The sequence below is a fragment of the Silene latifolia genome, chromosome Y (assembly GCF_048544455.1).
Source record: "Silene latifolia isolate original U9 population chromosome Y, ASM4854445v1, whole genome shotgun sequence".
NCBI lineage: Eukaryota > Viridiplantae > Streptophyta > Magnoliopsida > Caryophyllales > Caryophyllaceae > Silene > Silene latifolia.
The window spans coordinates 190115632-190122268 of record NC_133538.1 but is presented as its reverse complement, the minus strand read 5'-3'; positions in this window follow the sequence as shown (position 1 = coordinate 190122268).

The following is a 6637-nucleotide window of genomic DNA, read 5'->3' as shown; positions in this document are numbered from 1 at the left end:
TAGAAGTGATTAGGAGGAAAGTAAGTCGACTTGTAGGTGTTGTACAATCTAATCGATTCGGCTCCGGGACCCAACTCTTCCTAAGAACCGTAAGACATAAACCAACTCGGTTCCTCTACAACATTAATTGCTTGCAACTTTGTGAACATGTTTGTATGATCAACTCCCATGAATCGCCCATGAACCCATGATATCCTAGTACTTTTAATCATTTGTTTACATCCTTCCTTTTATTGCTTGTTTTACTTTATTGCTTGCATTAGTTTAGACTCACCAACTACAAACCCAAATCAATTGTGACACTAACATAAATTGAGATAGATAGACTTAGAACCCAAAGTACACTGTATCGACTTACCACTAACTAGTTGTTTGTTGAGTATTATAAATGTGTTTGATTGGATGTGTGACGACCAACTCTTGTCCCGATCAGTGGATAATATCCATGTCATAATCGCCAATCAACTCCATCGACCTCCTCTATCTCATGTTTAACTCCTTTTGAGTGAAGATGTACATGAGACTCTTGTGATCTGAAAAGACCTTAAAGGTCGCCCCATATAGGTAATGTCTCCAACTCTTAAGAGCAAACACAACTGCACCCAACTCTATATCATGCGTCGGATAGTTCTCCTCATAAGGCTTCAATTGCCTAGAAGCATAGGCATTCACTTTACCATTCTGCATCAACACACATCCCAACCCATTCTTTGACGCATCTGTATACACTTCAAAGTTCTCACTCCCTTCAGGCAATGCTAAGATTGGAGCTGTGGTCAAACGCTCCTTTAATGTTTGGAACGCCGTCTCACAACTCTCATCCCAATGAAACCTGTTCTCTTTCCTCATCAAAGCTTTCATAGGTCTAGCAATCTTGGAGAAATCTTTCACGAACCGTCGATAATACCCAGCTAAACCCAAGAAACTCCTGATCTCAGCTACATTCTTTGGTGCTTCCCACTTGGTAACTGCCTCAATCTTTGCAGGATCCACAGCTACCCCTTCCATAGAAATCACATGCCCCAGAAAAGCAACTTTCTCTAACCAGAACTCACACTTGGACAAATTTGCATACAACTCATGCTCTCTCAAGGTCTGCAACACAATCCTCAGATGCTTCTCCTTAGTCTTAGAAAAGACTAAGATGTCATGTATGAAAACCACCACAAACTTGTCCAAAAACTGACTGAAGACTATGTTCACCAAATCCATAAACACAGCTGGTGCATTAGATAACCCAAACGGCATCACTACATACTCATAATGGCTATACCTCGACGTGAAAGTTGTCTTTGGTATGTCCTCCTCTCTAATCTTCACCTGATGGTACCCTGACCTCAAATCAATCTTAGAAAAGACTGCTGCACCACTCAACTGATCAAACAGGTCATCTATCCTTGGCAAAGGATACTTGTTCTTCACCGTCACCCTGTTCAGTTCCCTGTAATCTATGCACAATCTCAAACTCCCATCTTTCTTTTTCACAAACAGAACGGGCGCTCCCCACGGTGATACACTAGGTCTAATGTATCCCCTCTCAATCAGATCATCTAAGTTCTTCCTGAGCTCCTCCAACTCCTTAGAACCCATCTGGTACGGTGCCTTAGAGATTGGCCCCGTCCCCGGTTTCAGCTCAACACTGAAATCTATCTCCCTCTTCGGTGGAAACCCCAGAATCTCCTTTAGAAAGACATCTGGAAACTCCCCCACAACTGGTATCTTCTCAACTATCGAACTCTCCATCCTGTCATCTCTCACATGGCACAAGATCAACGGGCACCCCTTTCTCAGATAGGACTTCAAGGTCATAGCTGCAATCAACTTAACTTTGGGTTTGACAACAAACCCACGATAAGACACACTAATGCCCTTAGGACCTCTTAGAGAAAATTTCTTTTGATGACAATCTGTGTTAGCTTTTTACTTTCCTAACCAATCCATCCCGACTATCATCTCAAAGCCCTCTAAAGGAAACTCTAGCAAGTCTACAGGTAGATCAACTTGCCCAACTATCATGGATACACCTCTATACAACCTTCCACACGATACAGACTCACCCGAAGGTATGAAATCTTTCTCTCTTACAGACTCATACTCTCTCAGAGCCAACCTTTTAGCATGACTCGAAGATACAAACGACTGTGACGCCCCCGAATCAAACAAGACAAAGATATAAACACCATTAACAAGAAAAGTACTTGTGATAACATGAGCGTCGCCCTTAGCTACTTTCTTCTCCATCATAAACAGCTTTACACTGGTCTTCTGCCCACCTCCCTAGACAGTACTAACTAAGATAGTCGGGCTTAGCACCCGACCCCTGATTGTTGTTGGTGTTCGTAGCTGGCTTCTGATAAGAATTACCGCCGTTGCGGTTACCCCCACCGTTGTTGTTCTGACCTCCCCTGTTGTTCCATGACCCAGCTGGTCTGTTGCTCGCATAACTTTGTGAAGGACCCTGTGAAAAGCTTCCCTGTCCCGGCCTCTGTAAACCCCCACTCATCGCACTGGTTCACTCATGTCTCTTGTGGCCTGCACCGCCACAGTTAAAACAGGTCATCCCCCAGCTACTGCTACCACTCCCACGGCCACTACCCTTAAGAAGCCCCAACACAAAACTCCGAACCAGATGAATATGCTCTTGCCTGAGTGTGGCTGCCCTTCTTGTAATTGGATTGGCCACCACCCTCACTTTCAGCCTTTCTTTTCTCAGCACCTCTCTCTTGGGTCATCTCCACCAACCTCTCAGCGCTCCCAGCTCTCTCATAAACCTCCTTAACATCTGTAAGGACTCCCACAGGTAGCTTCTCCATTATCTTGGGGGTCAACCCCTTCTCAAACCTCAAAGCTAGGTTCTCCTCACACTGCCCCATATCCTCAGCGTACCTGGACTTCTCATTAAACTTACGGTAGTACTCAGCCACCGTCATATCAGATGTCATCTTAAACTCATCGAACTCCTCTCTCTGCTTACTCCTCACATGTTCCGATACGAACTCTCACCTCTTGGCTTTCCTGAACTCATCCTAAGGTATAGCACGTAGTCCCTTCTTCATGTACATCTCCCTAGGACTCACCTTGACCTTATCCCACTACTCACCTGCCACTTCCCTCAAGTAGAACGTAGCTTGTTCAACTTTCAACTCATCCGGGCAATGCACCAACTCCAGGATATTCTCCATCTCTTTGTGCCAATTATCTAGAAGAATTGGCGCCCCCGGTTCCCTTATACTCTTTAGGACTAAACCTGGATATATGAATGCTGATCTTTGAATGATCAACCTCCTTATCTTTTCCTACTCTCTTCAAAGCTTCCGTTAGAGCATCTTGGTGCTCCAACATCTTTACTATGTCATCGACTGACATACTCTCAGCTCTAGCATAAAGGGCGTTTCTCTTTGGCGGCATCTTGTAACTATATAAGAAAAGGTAGATATAAAAACACATACTATAACCCAGAACACGTATATAACCTGCACAGACTCTGCTCGATCGAGTACCAGAACCCACTCGATCGAGTTGAGGCTACTCGATCGAGTGCCCAACCTACTCGATCGAGAGCCTCGACTCCAGAACCTAATCAGACCTCTGCTCAAAAACTACTCGACCGAGCTGACATGCCACTCGATCGAGCGACCCCTACTCGATCGAGTGCCCCTATATACTCGATCGAGTACCAAAAAACACGATTCTGCCCAGAAAAACATTAAACTATCTACTTGACCGAGTCACACCCACTCGATCGAGGACCTCACCTACTAGATCGAGTGCTCCCCACTCGATCGAGTCATGCAGACTCGTATACACTACCCGCATGCTCATCTTACTTCCCAACATAATATACAACTTTTATAATTTCAATAAAATTAACCATACTACGCATGTATATATACACAACTCATTATGTAATCAATAAAACGATCTACTTCATATTATCAAAATGCCACATCATAAACATACAACATGCTTTTCATCCAATTCAACATATGAATCACTTATCGTTCAACTTCCATACCTCCAATCCTCCACATTCAACATCCAACAATTCACTACACATAGCACTATGTACACATACAAACCAATACACAATACATACGACCCTGACACATACCCCATGTGACCGGTTCAAAATTGCAGGGCGAGTTCGCGACTTTAGGACGTCTCCCAAGCCTTTGCATTAGTTCCTACAACTTCTACCCCGGGTTCATTTTAATGACTCCCTATGTTCATTAGATTCATTGGTTACAGGTTTCAGGATCTTCGCTCTAATACCACTTTGTAACACTCCCATACTCTGAGTGCCTTACCAGGACCACTCAAGTATAAGAACATCACCATCTCGGTTTCCCAAGCCAATGATAATCAAATGACAATAACGAAACATAATTTAAATGGTAATAATGTTTAAGTGATTACAATTCCAAAACCAAACTGATAAAAATACGGTTCATGTTATCAATAAACAAAATGTATCAAACTACAAAAATACAACAGCGGAAGACTCTAATGAGCTCGTGGTGACACATCCCAGCTAGCCCCAAATGCCTCTAATCAAACCTGCTCAACAACTGCTCACCATCCCCGAATGGATCACCACAGTTTTACAAAACAAAGACGGGGTCAGTACTAATTACATAACATAAATCACAATAAAACAAGTACCAAACAGCTCAATCGTCACATCCAATCCCAACTCCAAAATCAATCTCCTCATAACTGACTACACACAAAAGTATGTAGCCCTGCCAGAGTACCCATCGCAACAGGTACTCCACACCGCCAGTGGGGGACCGCAGCCGTTCCCACCTAAGCCCCGTTCATCTCCATCGAGCGATAAACCCAAGTCCATTAATGTGCACATCCCTTCTGTGGCGGGTTCCACAGAAGGCGAATCATGGGCGTGAAGCCACTTCCGCAAGTGACTCCACCCATCCAGGGACGCACCCCGAAGAACACAGACAGATAACAGTAATCACAACACAAAACCATCAACCGTCTGAATCAATCAATAATACAAAATCACAACCGTCTGAATCAATCAACAATCACTAACAATAAGACAATCACCACACATGTCATGTAACTAATACTGAGTAGGGAAAACCATACCCGGAATGCAACATAAACAGCAGACGATCTAGCAGCTGTCTCAAAATCGTTCTTCTACGAATCCTCCTCCTATTCACATAATCATACAATCACTACTAACACAACAAATCATAAAAACCCCCAATTCCCAAAATTAGGGTTTAAACAAAGTCAACCAAATGCTATAAAAATGGTATGTGGATCTTACCCTTGACGCAAGGATTATTATGATGCAAAGAACAACGAAATCCGACCTCTCTAGCTCCGGGATTTGTCAATAATGCGGAATAACAAAGCAACGTACTTGAGAACTCTCTTAAACAGTGAATTAGGTTTTAGCAAAAGTGTTTTAGGAAGCTGAAGAACTTATAATGTATTAATCTTCTTTATTAACAAAACTCGTCAATTAACACCCGTAACCCGACTTACTCGATCGAGTAAGTCTCGTACTCGATCGAGTGCCACTTTGTCGATCGAGTGCCAAAGCTACTCGATCGAGTACCCTACAGGCAGAACACTGTTTCGTAAATCAAAACACCCTTACTCGACACAGTAAGGCCCACTCGATAGAGTACCCAGAGACTCATAATACCGTAGTATTACAGAGGATCAGCTGTTTACTTTATGCACTTTTCTTATTTTAATTATGCAGAACTGACCCCGTTGTTGTTTTATAAAATCTGTTGTGATCCATTCGGGTATGGTGAGCAAATTGTGACAAGTGATGGAGTTCTTTAACTATGGGACGGTCATGGGGAGTCATCACTCAAGTCTAGCTTCCGCCGACAAGAGACTTAGTTTTCATTTATAGCTGTTAGACTTTCACCGTTGTAATTTGGCTTTAGATTTTGGAGAACATGTAAACTTTATTCATTATACTTTAATAAATGTTGTTTGGAATTGGTAACTTAGATATACTAACCTCGGGAAACCGAGATGGTAACAGCCTTTCATGCTAGGGTAGTCCTTGGTAAGGTACCTTGGTATGAGGGGGTGTTACAAACTGGTATCAGAGCCGACGATTCTGGCACCTAAAACTAATGAACCCAATGAACTTAGTGTGACACCCCCATACTCCAAGTGCCTTACCAGGACCACTCAGGTATATTAACGTCACCATCTCGGTTACCCGAGGCAATGATAATCATAAGACAATGAAGAAATGTACTTTAAAAAGTTAAAATACTGTTTAAGTGATTACATATTCCAACTCAAAACTTTTAAATGAAATACAATCCAAAATCAAAACTGTCTACTAGCAAAACTGAACAGCTAAGGACATCGTCTGGCACAACAGGAGACTCTTCTAACTGCAAGTGATGACTCTTCCCAGCTAGCCCATATGCTTCATATCAAACCTGCTCAACAACTGCTCACCATCCTCGAATGGATCACCACATTTTTTAAAATAATTAAACGGGGTCAGTACTAATTACACGATACAAATACAATGAAACAAATGCCAAACAGCTCAATCAACACATCAAACCCCAGACTCCGTAATAAATCTCCACACAACTGACTACACACACTAAAGTGTGTAGTCCTG